The sequence below is a fragment of the Leiobunum rupestre genome, chromosome 2, assembly GCF_980474605.1.
Source record: "Leiobunum rupestre chromosome 2, qqLeiRupe1.1.hap1, whole genome shotgun sequence".
Lineage (NCBI taxonomy): Eukaryota > Metazoa > Arthropoda > Arachnida > Opiliones > Sclerosomatidae > Leiobunum > Leiobunum rupestre.
In genome coordinates this window covers 79,323,755-79,343,484 of record NC_143385.1, presented here as the reverse complement: position 1 = coordinate 79,343,484, position 19,730 = coordinate 79,323,755, and the positions used below count along the sequence as shown (strand labels likewise).

Sequence of the window (19,730 nt, the reverse complement as noted above, 5' to 3'; positions counted from 1 at the left end):
TACGCGATTTGTTGGACCTCCTCAACCTCACTCCGTGCGGCGCGGCGGACACTCCTGCTTACTACACCAAGCCCTTAACGGGTCAGAGTGTGCAATAACTGGTGGCTTTTCCGGGGAGTCGGGGTCCGGCTCTTGGAACCCATAGCTAATAACGCATGGTCAACGTCCTGGTGATGGTGCAACGGTTTTTACAGATGGTCTTTTTGCTATAAACGCAATAAGCAATCATTAAAACAATCATGGTTTATGCCATGATATCTATAAGGTGTTAAAACGGATGGAGACTCAAGTCAACTTTACTTGGATAAAGTCGCACACTGGGTGTGCAGAGAATGAAAGGGCTGACTTTCTTGCAAAGTCAGCAACCGATCTTCAAGAGGAGAAGGAGATGAAACCAACAAAGTTGGTGATTAAAAGGTGGCTCAATGAGGTGACGACTCAATGGTGGCAGAAGTCGTGGGATGAAAGTGAGAAAGGAAAGGTAACTAAGAAGTATTTTCCTAAGGTCAATGGTAGCTTCAACACGAACTACTATTTGACGCAAATCCTAAGTGGACACGGTAAGTTCCCACTTTACCTGTTCAACTTGGGTCATATTGCATCGCCCAAATGTATATGCGGTGCTCTGGAAGCAGACTCAGAGCACTCTGTTCGTAATTGTCCGAAAACGAACCATCTGTTAAGGAGACCAATCCACGAGAATGGACTCCATAATCTGGATAACGAAACGATCAACGATCTTGAACGCGTAATGCATTATATCGTTGTGAATTTTGACTAACTCACGAGTGAGTCGTGAGTAGGTGGTACAGGTATACGGGTGTATACTGTTTTGTGTACGTGTTTTAGGAAGCGTTTCCTATTTTGTATACAGGTCGACGGCTCGGCCAGGACAGATGATGAGTAACCCCTGTAATGCTTCGGCGGTGCACGGGGTATATAAATACAACAATCTGATCTTGGAACCCATAAGGGTGGTGGCGCACTTGGAGATGTTTGCTCTGGTCAAATGGTCCTATCTCCACCTCCGACTTCGGTCAGGTAGGGGCTGGAAACTGAGTTTTGGCTCAGGCTAACGGAGAGGGTCCGTGCAAACTGGCCGTCTCGGCGGATTGGGTAGCCTGCTGTGGTGCGCCGGGCCTCCGTATGAGGGCACGGTGGTCCTGTTTCCCGGCCTTTTAGAGTCACACCGGGATCTCCGGTGCCAGCTGTGCCGGGTTACTAGGACTTCTGTGTGATCGTCGTTCTCCTTTAGCAGCTCTCTCCAAAGGGTTTGACTCTTTACCTACGTAGGTGGGGTGTCAGCTGGAGTTGCTACAGCATCCACTCTTAATCCCACTGCTGTGTGCGAAGTGGGAAATGGTCCACCGATTGCTGCACCTTCTGCTTGCGTCAAAGGTGCGACCATCAGTATTTGGGTACTACTACCCATGCTGGATTTGTCACCTGTTCGGGCTAGGTGGACGCTGGCGTAGGGCACTATGATGATAGACCTCCGGTGGTATGGTCTCTGTTACTAGGTACACCGGGCTATAAATTCTGACCCACTGCTTACTACACCTCCTGTTTGAGGGAAGGATTGTCTCCTCTCGAGACTTTGGAACATTGCTTCCCGTTGGGACGTTTACCATTTCTCCTCAGGGCTTGGCGTTTGGCACAGGCCCACAACCTGAGCCGGCTCTTCAATACCTCCCATCGTCATTTGTCTTTCAAGGATTCGCCGTCCGGGAAACCGCCCGCCGAGATGATTATCTCGACTTGGCTCACTACCGCTAAGGAGGACAACAGTTCGGATATGCTGCGAAAACTTTTAGTCGCGGCTCTAGAACCTCAAGGAAAGAAGTCATCTTTACCGACGGCTCGTTGGCTGAGGGATCGGGTGTGGCGGGTGCGGCTTTCGTGAACCCGGCTAACAATGTCGGCGCGACGTGTCTTGTGGATTCCGGTCATCCCATAAATAAGATTGAACTCTTCGCTATTCAAATGGCTTTGTCTTACGCGTCGGTCAACCTCCAAGGCACTTTGGTTATTTGCTCGGATTCGAAAATCGCTCTCACGCAGCTTCAATCTCGGTGGTCACCACCATTCACGACTTTTGTGATGGATACCAGTGGCCCATAACAGTTACTCTCCTGTGGTGTCCGGCTCATGTTGGAGCGTCTGGCGGGAGTTACTAAGCTTCTACGCCCACCAAAGGTGGACTTCCTCCTCGCGGGGGAAAAAGCGCCTGCCGCAGGGCAATTTCATCAGCATGGACGCGAGAGTGGTCAGTAACTAGGACACAATGGCCTCTTCTGGACGCGAAGCCTTTTCCTGGCTCTCAAACCTTTATGCGGATAACTTTAACGCGGCGGGATGACACACTACTCGCGCGCCTCGGCTGTGGCAGACTTCCCACTAGGGCGGTTCTCCATCGCTTTAATGTAAGTCCCACGGCCTCCTGCGCTCGGTGTGGAGCCGCAGTGGATGACGCTTTCCACGCCTTATTCGCTTGCCCATCGCGACGCTAACTATAGTACTACTTAATTAACTAACTATAGTACTACTTATTGAAAAGAGACTTAAAACGGTTTTAAGTCTCTTTTCAATTAGTTTTTCACAATGTGCTTCTCTCCACATCTATAGTACTACTTAATTAATTATAGTAGCACTTAATTAACTATAGTACTACCTAATTAACTATAGTACTACCTAATTAACTATAGTACCACTTAATTATCGCGGTACTTAATTAAATTAATACCGCAGGCCCAAGTAATAAATAGTTAAAAACTAATATTTTAACTAATTAAGTCTTGGTTTTTAAAATTAATTACGAGCTAAAACAACAAGAAAACCATTCCACGAAGTTAAAAAAGTGTAAATAAAACACAATAACCAAGATATTGACATAAAAACAACATTTTACCTTTCTAAATTCGTAATATATAACAAAAAAAGGTATAAGAACAATTAAATACATTCGCTGACAAAATTATTAAGAAATTAGCAAAGAGTAAAAATCTTATTTTCAATCCTATAATCCTACGGAGTCCCAACATGTTGGTTGATTCTTTGGTCGATGCAGCAAATCAAATCCTATCCAAAGATTAATATCAATTCAAATGCATTATAAAGCCTACAGGACTCTAAAATTGTTGACTCTTTCGTCTTTGTAGCACCATGCTAGCCTTTCTAAAAATGTTATGTCTGGCAGCACTGCTCCAGCCTAAAGCTCCATAGACTTACTCATGAGTAAGTGTCAAAATACGACCATTGAAATAGCTCCGCGACGGATGGCTCGGGATTTTCTTCTTCAGGCACTTACGTCTAGGCCTCTGCCAACCAATCTAGTAGACGTCGTCAGTGCGGTACACGCCGGATTCACCGACGTCGTGGCGGCGAACTGTGACATTTTACGTAAAACCATTCAAGCTTGACTATAACTCTTTTCGGACGTTTGTTTGGGCCTTTTGTATTACTTGATGGTATTGTAGTTAATCCTCTGCATGGTGTGAAGGCTTCCAGCCATATACACCAACCTTTATTACGATATTCTGCCCCCCCCCCCAATGATAACGTCGTCAGAGAGCCGTTGTTGAGTATTATAGTTATACAACTTATACTCTATTTAGTGAACTTTAACCTAAATTATATATCCCATGTAAAAAATTGTTTATAATTGCTGTAATTTATGTTATTCACCAATTTACAAACGATCCAATCAACGCGAGGTGTACCTATAATTATCGCCTTTTGGGTCAAAATGTCACTTAACTATCTTGTTTTGGTGTCAACGATAGCGACATCTGTTGAAAAAAGAGCTACTTGATGTCGAGCCGACAGTTGCTTTAAGGCCCGAAAATGGTTTTTTAGTGATTTTAAACGGTTTTAAGCGATAGAACTAGGTTCACACTTTCGTCGAAAACGATTTGAAGAGCTTCGAATGCTTTTTAGACGTATGTGTGAACGTGGCTATAGTTGAATCGTATTCAAATTACCGAGCGTATTAGCCTCGGTATAAGCTCGTCGTATTCTCGGGCGTATTACAACCGATTAACATTTTGGTTGGCTCGAATTTTTTTTATTCGATTTTAACGCGTGGGACAGTTCAGTCCTCTCGTCCATTTGATTAATTAAGGCTAATATAAACCGATGAGTAGTTCCAATTTCTGCCGCAAGAGGTCACCGTAGTTTCCATTGATCTGAATTGGCGAATTTCAACTTTCCGCGCGTTCCTTACCCCCTTTCAAGTTACAGCCCCTTTCTTTGTCTGTCCACCCGCTCACTGGTTTCGCGGAATTTCGTTTTTCCCCTTCAGCCCTCATTCTTCAATTCGTGCCTCCGAAGACCCGAGCCTAGACTTCCCGCCGAGGATTGCAGGTAATGACGGACGAACGGCTGCCCAAGAAGAAGGGTAGAAGGGTATTTTCTTTCTCAGTGGGCTTAAAGAGTAAAAACGTTCCCAGACAATTGGGATCCCGAATATTATTCCATAGTGTACCAACACAAATTGATTCTTATTAGTGGTTTTACCGAAAAAAGTGTCGAGTAAAATAAATTTTAGGAATATGGAATATCTATTTATTATTTCAACTAAATATCTATTTATTATTTCAACTAAATATCTATTTATTATTTCAACTTAATATCTATTTATTATTTCAGCTAAATATCTATTTATTATTTCAACTAAATATCTATTTATTATTTCAACTAAATATCTATTTATTATTTCAACTTAATATCTATTTATTATTTCAGCTAAATATCTATTTATTATTTCAACTAAATATCTATTTATTATTTCAACTAAATATCTATTTATTATTTCAACTAAATATCTATTTATTATTTCAACTAAATATCTATTATTTCAACTAAATATCTATTATTTCAACTAAATATCTATTATTTCAACTAAATATCTATTATTTCAACTAAATATCTATTATTTCAACTAAATATTTATTATTTCAACTAAATATCTATTATTTCAACTAAATATCTATTATTTCAACTAAATAACTATTATTTCAACTAAATATCTATTTATTATTTCAACTAAATATCTATTTATTATTTCAACTAAATATCTATTATTTCAACTAAATATCTATTTATTATTTCAACTAAATACGCGGAAAAATTAACCCAGTAATGGAAAATAAACGAGTACAATAAGGCATATTTAAAAAAAATAGATTGTCATTTTATTTTATCGACCTTAGTTTTAGTATTAGTTTCAAACGGAATTTAGACCATTTTTTTACGTTTTTTTGTTGCATTTTAAAGGGCATCTGTTGTTTTTCGTTTTTTTACAGGTTTCTTCTCTAAAGCGCGGCTTACGTAATTTGCTTCCCTAATTTCCATACTTCTAACGCTTCTAGGGTCAACCAACTCTGGCAGCAGGGCTTCAAAGTAGAAGCGCTCGAGTTGCGCTTTCACTTTGGTTTCCCAAAAAAAAACGTCGAAGCGAATGGTTTCAATATATATTTCGTCTTTGCTCCAAAGGACGAAATCGCAAAAAGATTTTTCCGCTATTTTTAATTGGCCTTGAACTTGATAAAAATAGTTATGATTTCTTTTCAATATAAAATTGTTTGATTTGTTGTCAAATGTTGAGCAAAAATCTTTGAATTCGTTCGCCACATTTCTAAAAGATTTCCCTTTTGCTCTTTCCGGACACTTAATTTCTATTATCCCGTTTTCCTTTTCCAAAATGCCATCAGGAGAAGCAGCGAGGAAAGGGTATTCACTGTCAACGAACAAACCACAAGCGGATACCTTTTTACCAGTTGTTTGTTGGTAGTCTCTAATGGCGTTGATTTCATTTAGTTTGCCATAATTTATTCCGGACGAAGATACCGCGGCACCATAGAGTAGTTGTTTCACAAGCGTGATACATGACGTCGTATCACGCATTTTACATACCCTACCGAAATTGGACGCGGTCAGTCGTTTTCGACGCTCCTCAAACCACAAGTCGCTCTCACTCTGGTCTTTCGTTTTCTCTTCTAAATCTTCAATTTTTTGGGTATCGAGGGTGATAGACGATAAGAACTCGAGTTTAGCTTTTGAATACGCGTCCTCGTCCAAATCAGGTTGCTGACAATTCGGACCGTAATCAATAGCTTTCTTGGGGTCTGATAGGTTTTGTCCTTGTTTTCTCGCCTTCTTCGCTTCCGGAAGGGCTAAAAGCCTCCTGGCATTGACTCTACTACGATCTAATTTTGACGCGTATTTCTTTAAAGTGATGCTCGGACTTTTTTTCAAGAGTTTGCGCCAGCCTTTTTCTGGCCATTTAGCGCCGAGCTGAGAGCTAAGTCCCGCACCACCAATTCTAGTATTGAAAGAGCCACGCTTGGAGCGACAAAACTGTTTGTGCCCGATGAACTTTGACACAACACACATAAATGTTTCGGCCGCGTTACTTGTTTCATCGGTTAACAGTTTACCAGCTTTCTTTACTAAATTATCCACAGCTACTTTAATTTTGGGTATTAAAGATGGCGGAAGAGTGGCCACCTGGTTCGTGGTGGTTTTTTTCCCGTCTTTGGTGGGGTTACAAAAATAATCTTTACATTTGGAATGATCCCCGTATACGTGGAATGGGCCGTTTCTCAAGTCTTCAATTAGCTCTTTTTCAGTTTTACCATTGATAGAGTTGAATCATATTGCGGCTCTCGCGCAAATTGACAGACGTTTTACTCGAGCTTTACTTAGATGTTTCGCCATTTGAGCACTCTCTTCATTTATGGCGTGTAGAGTTACTCCGTATGATTTGCGCATTCAATTTTTTTCACCGAGTGGCCATATTCGACTTTCTCTCTAATTTTTAAAAGAGTGCTGGAATCGCCGTCCCCTACTAATTGTAGGTATTTGAGACCGTGAAGGGCGATACTTTTGCTGAAACCTTCAACGAGTATGTCGGTTTCCATCGCACTCGATGATCCGTTCCAATTCCTGAAACATTCATGTGATAGCTCGATATTTTTCTTTTGCTCCATATGACATATAGAGCAATATTTGATCCTTTTTCCAGTTTTGGCACCGATAATCGCGGCTACTCCGGAATTTGCTAGATAGCGATGGCCGTAGCTGCGTTGACACCACCCTCCGTCAACAATAACTTTAATCCACGCGACTCCATCTTTATCGATGTGTCCAGCTTGAATGGCGAGTCTCCTTTCTTCAGCACCGCCGCGAGAATTTCTTCATGCAGTAGGTCCGCCCAATCTTTCCCGACTGCACCTTCCAGTTTGATATATGTCGGTAAACTCATCGACGGAACATTTAACACCGACAAAACTTCATCTTGCTGAGCGTGTCCAGCGCCAACAGATGTAAAAGCCCAGACTGCGGTGTAATTGATGGATTTAGTTTCATTTTCTGGGTTCGTTGAAACCTTTTTCCCAACACCACATTCGTGGCATCGAAAAAACAAATGGCTTTGAAGACCACATTGAACTTCCTTATCAAATTCGCGTCTAATGCACGTATACCGATGTTTTTCTAAGCTACTAACTTCCGATAGGAGATGGCCAATGGCTACAATTCTTCGACCATCCAATTTTTCCATTGAAGAGGACCAAGTATATGTAAGAATGCCTCATAACTACATATCCCGCATGGGCCTTTTTCTTTCAAGCCGTGGGGGTTTTACCCCCCACCCGTAGGGACTAGCTTTTTCGGACTAGTTAGCGAAAGGTCAAAACTTCAAAAGGGCTTCTGATTTTACGAGTTTTAAAATCCCTAACTTCCCTTTCAAATTGAAAGTGACGTAGCTTACGACAAAGTGTTATTAAAAAATCCTTTTTGGCACACTAATGAGTGATTATGTTACATAAGCATCAAACAATCATCGTTTTTTCAATATATAGTGTAAAAACTATAGTTTTGCTTACAGCGTGTGATCCAATTTCGTTCCTTGGGAGTAGGCGACATCATTTATTTCACTTCGGTTGAAGGTTTCCGTTTCACTGCCGTTACCTTGCGTAAAATCCGTACACTTTCTGAAAAAATATAACTGTCGTTTACCTAATGAATTGATAAAATGAATCCAATTGGTAGGTTGTTTTACAGATTTACGAACGTCGTCCGATCTCTAGATTCAGTACAATTTTCGGGAACAATTTCAGGAATAACTGAATTATATAAATCAGATCTTCCTCGAGCGCTAAAAATTTAAATATATAAATCGTTTTTACCGGTAAAAAATAAAATTTCTAAATATTAAATTAGTAACTGAAAAGGAACTTACGAATTATTATAATGCCGCGAATTAGGTTCAATTATATCCAAACCGACGGAAGATGTAGAATCGATGGTACTATCCAAATTTACAGGCAGCAAAATATTCGATTTGACCGAAGAATTCAAAGTTTCCGAATGACTTAGGTTGACGGAACAGTCAGCCGTAGCGAAAGAATCCAATCTTTCGTAACTAGCTTTGGCGGCAGAATTCAAAGTCTCGGCAGAACCAGAGATGGAGGGGAAAATCGAAGTTTCGGAACAAGTAGAATTTGCGGTAGTATTCAAACTTTCGGAAGAATTTTCACAGTCGGAAGTAGATTTATTGGTTTTTGAGTTTTTCAAATGAAGTCCCCTTTTAGTTTTTTTCCGTTTATAATACACTTTTTGTACACTTCGAGGAGCCATAATGAACGAGGAAAAAGTACGTTTATTTCGACGTAGCGAGCACTTTGCACGAAAAAGAATCTAGTACCGTTTCCTACGAAAGATTGAAATTTGTATATGAAAGCCGAGTAAAACGCCTTTACACTTAGAATATTCGAACAACACTGAAATAGTGGGTGAAGATTCCTAATCTGGTTCACTACAATTTCTAATCCTTCAAAGAATTCTTGGAATCTGTGCTAATACCCTGTCAATATTGTGGACAAAGCGACGGAAGCCCCTCCGGCGCCGATGAAGATACAGTCAGTTTTCGGACTCCTTCGCGGCGGGAGAGAAAATTAGTGGAAAAAACCCAAGTGACGGAGAATATCCGATGTTGCTCATTCGAATCTCGCTCCCAACATTGCTGATTTTACTTTAATTATTTTTAATCAAAACGTGTATTTATCATATTTTTTTTTCATTTTTATAAAAATTTGCAATTTATACACTAGTTTATATTTTTAGAAAGTAATAATTAATAATTAAATTTGAAAAAAAATATGAAAATATTTTGAAAATCACACAGCGCCATCTATTTTAGTGTCGAGGAACTATTCAAATTTAAAAACGACCGAAATTATACATTCTACCCTATTTTAAGTTTTATGGGAAAACTACATAACGAAATCCCTATGTAAAGATCTTAAAAAAAGCTATTGAACGTTTCAATGTATTAATTTTGAAATATTTAAAAGTTCATGTTTCTAAGAGTGTCAAAAATTAATTTAAATTAACATTATACTTAATATCTTTAAAACTAATTAAGATATGAAGAAAATTCGAAAAACAATGGATAGACAACGTTGTCAAACGTAAATATTTGAAGTTTCAAGATTCTCAGAATAATACATTGTGCATAAAACTTAAAATGCTGTTCATTTCAATTAAAGTTTGTCAAGTTATATTTAAATTATGATACTTTACTTCTAGATCTTTTAAAGGTCATTGTATCGTGTGTTTAATTAGCTTCAATTTGAAATTAATTTTTAGGAAATCCATAAAGCAGAACCCGTGGAATTCAACCAAATATAAACTTTATATTTTACGTGAATTTTAAACAATTTGGGTCAAAACCCAGTTTATATTAGCCTTAACGGCTACGCCAACAAGGGATACGTGGAAACAAGGGTGGGGACACCAGTGGCAGAAGTATGCCGACTACCCGTTGGCGGATTGGTGGTCGTCCTCACACGGTCATCCACAAACTCTGCCTCCCGGACGCTTGGGATTACAGGAGTGAGCCACTACTCCCGGCGTCGGCTCGAATTTGGAACTTTGAATGCGAGGTTTGAATCTCAAGCAGACGGAAAATAAAGTGAGCTCCTTTACAGGGTGGGAAATAGGGAACTTTTTAAAGTGAGCCAGTGAGTGGCAGTGACCATCGACTTCACCTTCGACCCCGTGCCCGGAAATACCTGAGCTAATCCAAAATATGTATCCGTAGACCAAGTTGAATTAAGGCCACACCGGCCTCTAAATTATTACAATTTCTGGTGCGAAATTATGACGTAGGGAATGAAAAGTCACCTGCTACTCGATTTTCGGGCTGGATTTTTCAAACACCATGGGACCCATTTATTAAGTGGGCCACCTTCGATTTAATTTTTGAACTGACCTAGACAATTTTTAACTGGTCATTTGCCTAGTCACACCGCCTTTTCTATAATATTCGAACAGCTAGATTGGTTTTGGTTGCGAATAGATTAATCAAGGAACCTTGTACAAGTGTGTACAGTGCCCCCGCCAGCAGTAGGCACAAGTAGGCACGTGCCTATGTTAAAACAAATTTAGGCCTATTTTAGGGGCCTCTAAAAGTTTAAAAAATTGCCTCTGGGGCCTCCAAATGTGATTTTTAAATTTAATTTATTTTTAAAAATTGGTCATCTAGCCCCCTAAAAAAAGAACTCCCATTCAATTCCAATTTCCAAGAGTCCTAAATGGCCCTAACAAAACGTTCCCTTTTGAACCACCTATACTCGAAATCAATATTACTTGAGTACACAAACAAAGGCAGCGAACTCTGTGGTTTCTGCTTTTGGTAGTGTACTCTGTACATGGGAAGTCCGTCGTGCAAGGAAAGCAGCAAAAAAAACCACTTGTTCGCCTCAGTGATAACTTAGCTCTAACCAACACAACAAATATAAGCTTAGTTTCTAGGAATTCTACAAAAGGGGGCATAAAGTGAGAAACTGGATTTCTTTAATACGACTTAAACCGTTGCAACGCTTAAACGAAGGGAAATCCCCGCGGAGAGCGTCCTGGGGATTAGGGTTTTTTCTTTTTTACACTTTGTTCCTTTTGCGAAATCACGTGATATCAGTGACCACTGATCGTAGAGAAAGGACCTAGACCTTCGGTGGTCGGACTTGTCCCAGATAACGCGCGTTTCTTCATTTCGTTTTCTGCTCCTGAACAAACAGGTAGTTCTCAATTTCGATTATCTCCCAGTCAAATTTTTTCAAAGTCTCTTCCGAGACTAACTTTGCCAATACAGCCTTTTTAAAGGCTATTTAGCTGTTTTAAGCTAATTTTTAAACAGCCTTTTTCAAGGCTAATTAGCTATTCTAGCTAAATTATTCAAAAAGCCCTTTTCAAGGCTAATTAGCTATTCTAGCTAAATTATTCAAAAAGCCCTTTTCAAGGCTAATTAGCTATTCTAGCTAAATTATTCAAAAAGCCTTTTTCAAGGCTAATTAGCAATTCTAGAAAAAATATTCAAACCGCTTTTTTCCGGGACTTTGATATAGCTGGTATTATTAAAAAGTCTGTTTGAAGACTACATAGCTTTAACTAAGCTATATTTTCTTAAACCTTTTTAAGGTTATTTCGCTATTAGTATATAATAGTAGCATTTTCAAATATGAGTACCAGAAAATTTTTATCTGGGTCCCAAAAATGGGAAAAATGCAAAAGGGAAGATAGTTTCGTTAGTAATCAGAAAGGTGCAATGGCACGTTTTTTGAAATCGTCGGCGCAAAGCCATAACTATAGTTCTGAGAAAAACCTAGTCAAAGAATTGGGAAAGGGTTTAGAATCCTTGGAGACTGATAACAGTCACTGTTTAAGTAATACTGCTGAAGTTCTTCCAAACGTCAGTACTGATATGGAAATGGAACTGACTCATGAAGGAGAAATTGCAGAAGTAATTGCAAACCCCAACTCTAACCATGCACAAAATACATCAAACAACGTGTCCAATTCAAAATAAATGGGCTTACACGCGTTGAATAACTTGGATATTAGTCTAGATAAAGATTGCCTTCCAGTTCAGCCTAAACTAAATCCTTTTCCTAAAAGATTAATTGGCGGTAAAAATCGAGGTTTCAATTCTTCTTGGTATGACAAATATCAAATGATTGAATATTCAGTTGCAAAGGATGCAGTGTATTGTTTTTGTTGCCGTCATTTTTTAGGCAGTAGAAACACTGCATTTCTAAAGGGATTTTCGGATTGGAAAAACATGGGGACACAATTCGAAGAACACTTCACTTCCAACAAATCTTCTCACCAACTAGCCTACAAAATGTACTTAGACTACATGGAATCCAAATCCCGTGGATCAATAGTTTGCAAGGTTAACGACTACCATAGACTAGACGTTATTAGAAACAGAGAGGTCCTATCTACACACGTGGAAGTTATTATTTTATGTGCCCAACAAGATTTAGCACTTCAGGGGAACACTTACACATCCGCCGACAATATTGGGAATAGGGGAAACTTTATTGAAATATTAGATATTTAAAAAAAAATGTCATGATTTAAAAGTAAGTTTAGTGAGAAAAATTATTGTTCAAGAGGTCAACTACTATAAGGTAGTTTGGGCGCTTGCCCAACGTGTTTAACTCCGGGGGTCCGAATTAAAACGTAATAATTAGATTACTTTGAAATTTAAAATTGACAAAATTATTTTAAGCACTTAACAAGAGGCTGTTTTACACATCAATATTAATTTAATAAGTTAAAACACAACAATAAAACAGTTCAGCTTGAAATAGCGCGAAACTAGACAATGGCCACTGTAGTCTTCCCCCTTAACAATGGGGGAGACAAGTCTAAATAAGTAGTTGATGAATTTGGGTAAAGAGGTAATCGTAGGGTGGAATTCTTCGATTAAAAGAAAAGTTGGTAATATTTATTTGTAAATAATATACTTAATAATAAAAAATTTATTAATTTAATAATAATAAAACTTTTATTAATTTAATAATAATAAAACTTTTATTAATTTAATAATAATAACATTTTTATTAATTTAATAATGATAAAAGTTTTATTAATTTAATAATAATAACATTTTTATTAATTTAATAATGATAACATATTTATTAATTTAATAATAATAAAATTTTTATTAATTTAATAATAAAAATTTTATTGATTTAATAATAATAAAATTTTGAAATAATTATATACAATTTGGCTAGTTAAAGAACAACAAAAATTACAAAGAGTTTTTTATGGGGGCCTCTTAATCTACTACTCGCGAAAAAATCCGGGCGGGGCCACTGAGTGTGTAGCCGAACAAGAATCACGGAACTGAACAAGAACCACGGAATCGAACAAGAATCACGGAATCAAATAAGAATCAAAGAATCAAGAGTGGAATCACGGAATATAAGGAATCATGGCGGAATCACGGAATCTCGCTAGAATCTAGAAATCTTAGCAAAATCAAGAATCTTGATTCCAGATTCCTTGAATCGGAATCTCGTACACGATTCATCGAAGTGACGGACCCCTCGCAGCTGACTCAGTAGCGAGAATTGTTTTCTAGGAACCTAGCGATAGCCGCTGACATCTTGGATTTTAAAATATTATTTTCGGCGGGAAAAACAAAAGTAAAATTTTTTAAAAAGTGATTATAACGTATAAAAAGAGTTGATTTACTTTTCATATCCTTGAAAATGACGATTAATTTTCAATCTTTTTCATAATGAACCAAAAACCAAAATATATTCGTAGGATTCCATGTTAAAGCAAGTGTCGGCTCTAGGTGAAGTAGCTCTTTTTTCAACAGATGTCGCTAGCGTCGAAATCATAACAAGATGCTGAAGCTACATTTAGACCCAAAAGGCGGGACAGAAAAGTACGCTTCGCATTGATTGGCTCGTTTGTAAATTTGTCAATAACTTCAATTATAGTAATTGTTTACAATATATTATACATGGGATATATTATTTAGGTTAAAGTTCACTAAGTAGAGTAAAAGTGGTCTAAATAAAATACTCTATAATGGCTCTCTGACGACGTTATTGTTTCGCTATTTTGAATTTTAGCTTCCGTTCTCATTAATAGATGGCTCCACGCTCTCCACGAAAGTAATTTTTTTTTCAAAGATTCGGATAGATTCATGGCCATCTCTTTTAACAGGGTCCTTTTCATAATACAGGTGGCAATGATAGAGCCGACAGTTGCTTTAAAGAGGGGTCAGATTATAGCGCCCCAGCCTACGTAGCGGCCACAAATGGAATTCACTATTTTGGGCTGATTGAGCGGGCCGCTATGGGGCGAGAGAACGCGAGCGCATGCGCAGTGGGCCGTGACCCAGCCCTGGCTCTTACTGGAACAGGAGATAAAAAAAAGGCCGGAATGGCACTACAGTAGTTATTTTTTAATCATAGACTGACGCAGACGAGTTTCCTACTTTTAAGAAAGGTATTATTCCTCCAGGTTTTATCCAGAGATATAGGTTCATAGATATAAGAAATGTATATAAAGCCGTATAATCGTATAAATTAAATTTTATGACCATGGTCTCGATGTATAAACTAAAATTAAAATCAACGACGGATACTTCATGGTTAAAACATTTTTATTTTTAAAAATTTGGCTAGCTTTCGGGTATGACACCCCTTGTCAAGCGTGATTCATGGCGTGAGTCTTTAACATTAATTTTAGTTAATGTATATAAAGGTCTAGATAAATTTCGGGGCGTCTAAGCCTAACATGAAATACGGAATTGACACCACAGATAGTATAACTACGTACCCTAGATTCGAAATCACGGCGTTTCTCGATAGCGCGTTTTCTCGTGAGGCTTTTACAGAGTTCGCGCCGGAAGTCGGAAAAATCGGGCTCCATAGCAGGGTGAGAAATAAGGAATTTCAATAGATATCCCAAGATTATATTACTCACCTTTAGTTTTCTTTCGTTTAGAAACATTTTTAGAGCTACAGGCATGATCCATTATTGTTTTAAAACAATATAACGCAAAAATATCTGGTATCTTGAAAACCGCAAGTCAAAAACCACGGCGCAATTTTCACTAAAACTTTACGTTTGAACTAGATGTCGGTAGCCCTGCCAGCTCCATGGAGGCAGTTTTTTCCGACTTTCGCCGGGAATTCAGTAAGAGCCTACATTACGTGCAAGGAGCTTGATTTCCAATATAGGGTACGTACTTATATTATCTTTGATATGGTATGGTCGTACGTACAAATATTTTTATTTTTTACTTTTTTTTCAATGGTGTGCCCCCCCCCCCCCTGAAACAAAATCCTGGCTACGCCACTGCATAATGCCAAGATAGTCAAACCACATGTCCGTACTACCACCCGTCAGTGGCACTTTTCCGTCCGTACAATTACCTTGTGGAATAAATTACCCAGCGATGTACTCCACTGCACCTCATGCCCGATGGCCCGACGCAACATTAGACACCATCTCATAGACTCTCAGTAACCCCGCCCTGTTCCCATTTATCCCCTGTTTGTACTATAATTGCCTTCACATTTTTTCCTTTTTTCTCATGTTTAACGTATTTTTTCTATTCTTTTTATTTGTTTTTTTTTATTATTCTTCTATATCATATTATTGTCATATCTCCATAAGCCAAAACCTGTAAGATTGCACAAAAGCTTACTGTAGCTTAGCAGTCTATTATGTATTTAAATAAATAAATAAATAAATTACAATGGCTCTCGCGACGATAGCACGAGCTTTCTTACCGATAGATAGCGTCTTATAAGGATAGCCTGCAGAAATTACGCGTTTCTGCTAGCTGTCACCTCCGTATTCACTCCCTTTGAAATATTTTATCTAGACCTTTATATATGTTTCCTATATCTATGGCGTTAGGCAAAAACCTCTCATTTACCGACTTTTCGGACCTTCGTAGGCTGGATTATATGGAATCCTAGGCCCTTATATCTCCTAAAATTTTCGTAGGCAGCATAGCCAGAAGCAGACGATCCAAAACCTTATAACTTTATGCAGTGGCTGCGTACGAAAAGGTAAAACCTTATAAGTTTATATAGTTATAAGGTTTTACCTTTGGTTTTTTCAAAACCAAAGGTAAAACCTTAAATAAAGACAGATATAAGGTTTTACCTTTGTTTTTTCTTGTTATTTCTAATTTTTCAGTAACTTATAAGGTTCGATTTTGTTTTCAGGATTTTTTTTGAAAAGTCAAAATAGCAGTTTGATACACCAAATATTTATCTGCTATTTTTTGTGTTTAACTCATCTTTTGAAAAAATCGAGTTATAAGGTTTTACCATTTGACAGCCGAGCTGTCACCTCAGTATTCAATCCCTTTGAAATATTTTATCTATACCTTTATATACGTTTCTTATATCTACGTATAGGGTCTCTGGTTTTATCACGGCCGTGGTGTTTAAGGCTACTCGGCATACACCCACTTTTCAAATTAAAAAATAAAAGATATTGCATATTTGGTTGTTATAAAATCTTCTTGGCCGAACTCTCTATAAATTAAGTTTGGTAAAATTATTTTATTTCCATTGTATTATAATTTCTAAAGTACGGTTATTGTTATAATATGCCATTTAATGATTTCTTAATGTATGTCTAACTTCGCATTCGTGGATTTTTAAAGTTGATGTGATTTTAAACTTAGCTATAGGTAAGGCAATCTCGTAGTTAATCCATTGTAAGCCTACTTTTAATAGAAAATCAGTTTTCTGAATTTGTGGAATGGAAATTTGATTATCGTTACAAGTTTCGTAGCTTTTCCAATTAGAATTATGAGGTATTTTTGCAATATAGTTCATTTACGAAGTAATAAGTAAACTTCTTTCAAGGATGCGTCTCTCCTAGAAAATACATTAACTACCCTGATCCCGTTGCAGTTCTAGTTGGGTGACAATCTCGATATTTGGGGGCAAGTAACACATTTATAATATTATAAGCTTCCTCTCTTAGCTTAGGAATGATGTGTAAAATGTATGTTTTGCTTGTATGAAGTTTGAAGTATTAAAAAGCTTTTCACTGCAACTTTTTGAAGACTTTTAGAAACATCCATCTATACATGGGTTTTAATAAGCTTCATTTTCACTTTTTTCGGAAACCTAGCTTTAGAGCAAAGGGAAGTTGTTGTTAATATTATAATTGCTTTGATTAGCTGGTGAGGAAGAGAAATTTTCATTAGCAATTCACTAGGTAACTCCTTGATACTGACGATGACTCCCAACATATGCGTTTATCATGTCACTAAAAAGAGTACTTCAAAGTGTGCTTTTAGCTCTAAATCTTCAGTCATCAATTTTGGAGAAGGACGAGCTACCTGACTGCCTGCTTTGTGATAGGGAAATTTTCTGACTGCTAGTTAGCACCCTGTTGATTTTCGAAGGAGGAAGCTCGCTATTGTAACCTTGTAGCGAAAGCGAAGGTTAGAAACGTTTTGTCAGTTGTGACTAGTGACACGATTTAAATGTAAAATCTGTACTGTAATTATTTAAACGTGACTCAAACGCTAAGGCAGTCTTATCACAACAGTCAATTGTTAAGCGAAGAGCAACAAGTTGAAAGAATAGGCGAGTGTGCTTTCTCCTTCAAAAATCAGCAGGGTGGTAACTGGCAGGCAGAAAATGCCCAATCTCAAGGAGAAGTATCTAGGGTAAGAAAATTTCTTAGAAGACCGGCAGAACGAAACCTAGGTTTAAGGAGAAATACCAAGTTGATATTATTTTTAGTGTTGCTCCTAATCCCCTCGTACACTAAATGTAAGCTCTTTCCCTGTAAAAATCAAATCAAATTCCGGTATGGCATTTGTTCCCTTAAGCTGACGTCTAGTGATGTGATTCAAGCTGGGGGAAACTAGACCTTGATGCAGTGGCGGGTACAGAAAATAACTTGGCAGTTTTGAACAATAGCCGCGCCACATTTTTTCCAATTTTTAGTTCCACCTTACAAACGCACTTATTAAGGGGAACCTAACGGTGCAAAAATTATTAGCCGCAAATAATTAATTTTAAAGTTATACTATTTTTAAAGATGTACGAACTGAACGGTTCGGGGCGTAGAATTCACTCCGCGGTGAAGAGTGCTCTCCGTCGCGCCGTTTTTGCCCTGTCAAAATCAGCCTTTCTTTATTTGTTCTTAATGGTAATGACGCCAGTAGGACCACAATATTCGCGAAATATGCTGTTTTTGTTAAAGGATTAAAATGACGGTGGGTTGCTATTCAGATAGGAAAGAAACATTTCACAAACCGTATTCATTTTCCGCTGTCCGATACTGGGCCTTTGCGTAGTTCCGCAAGTTCGGAAGATTCTAATTCTGTTAATTCTGGTTACTGAGAAGGAGGTTGCCACGCAGCTCTCCTGCTACCCAGGGAGCACCTTTTTCCGCAGAATCCGGACTTGACTGGATTTTAAGCAAGCTGTAGTGCAAAATTAGTAGCACAAGGTAGGGCTGAACAAATTACAGCGACTATGGCCCTTTCTGTGTTGGTGAGAACAATCTTTTTCCATCCTCTTATAATTGTAAAACTTAGTTGTAAGAACCAATTTAGAACCAAAATAAAGACTTTCTTTCTCAATTTAATTGTTTGGTCAAGAATTATACATAGTTAAGTTATATTAGAGTATAGGAGAACCGAATCTGTTACAGAGAAATAAAATACGTATAATAATAAAGTTTTTAATCAGTATGAAATCCACGATCTTACCTAAAAATAAAAGACGAAAAGTGCCGAAACAAATGGAGTCCGTCAGCTGTCAAAGTGAAGTTTCAATTCGGAAAAATTCATTTTTTTCAAACCGTCACCTTGATTTGCGGGAAATTCTTTTATTGGTGTACTTCTACCGTCTGCAGCGTCAAATTGCCGCAACACACGGTGTTTCAGAAAAAATTTGTGTTTCAGTTTAATAATTATTGCTGAGAAGTGGCTGTGCAGGAGGTTATACTTACTAGTCAGCACATTTCGCTAGTTTTTCTTTAGTTTTTTAATGCGAAACATAATTTTTGGGAATTAATACTTAAGGAGATATAGTTAATGGGGTTTATATATTCACCCATGATGATAGTAAGAACTGGGTTGGGGGGCGACGGTCTGCCCCCCCCCAGTGCTCAAGCGAAGTGGGCAATTTTTAAATAATGCTTTGTGGGGAATAATTTTTGCACCATTGGAATCTCCTTAAAAAGTACTTTAAAGGGGGTCGGGAAAGGGGAACAAAGGGAGTGGTGGGGCTATTGTTCCAATTTACTAATAACTGAAGGGGGGGGGGGTGCTAAAAGACATCTTGAGCTATAGGTGTTATAACAAATCATCAAGTCACATGCAAAGCTTAAGCGCCCAGCGGGAGGGGGCGCCCCCCCCTCTCATATGTATTCACCACTGCCTTGATGGCCTCGGATAGTCTTAAAATAGTCATTTTCATTTTGTTTAAATAAATACATTCTTGACAATACCAAATCAGAACTACAAAATTTTCATTAATAACATAATTATATTTTACTTTGAATAACAACCTAGTTTTCTTAATTTTAAATATTAATTCTACATGTTATGCAACCATACTGATCTGAATAAAATTTATCCCTTTCAACTAGGAACAAAGTATACACTCTTTTTCGCGGTCTTTTCGACCCCTCTTTTTGGCCGCCCGCTAGTCGGCCATTACCTGGAACCACTGGTGGGGGGTCTAGGCTCGGGTCTTTGGTCCCAGGATATGGAGAAAGGGAGTTAAGGGGGGTAAACTCAACATGAACGCGCCCAGCAAAATCCCCAAAAAAAAGAGTGTACAGGATAAAATATTAAGCAGTTGTGAAACTAGGGCATCTAGAATGGTACTTTTTCAAAATGTTTGTGCATAGCTGATTTA

General features: G+C 38.1%; 1 protein-coding gene across 3 annotated transcripts in view; it reads left to right on the top strand.

Annotated features, from left to right (window-relative positions):
- Positions 1-16,368: 16,368 nt before the first annotated feature.
- The window catches only part of Flo2 (flotillin-2), a 47,916-nt gene continuing 44,554 nt past the window's right edge, over positions 16,369-19,730 (top strand). For all 3 annotated transcript variants that reach the window (XR_016478588.1, XR_016478587.1, XM_090166433.1), the window contains exon 1: positions 16,369-16,528. The gene's annotated coding sequence lies outside the window, so the exon portion shown is untranslated. The remainder of the gene's footprint in view (positions 16,529-19,730) is intronic.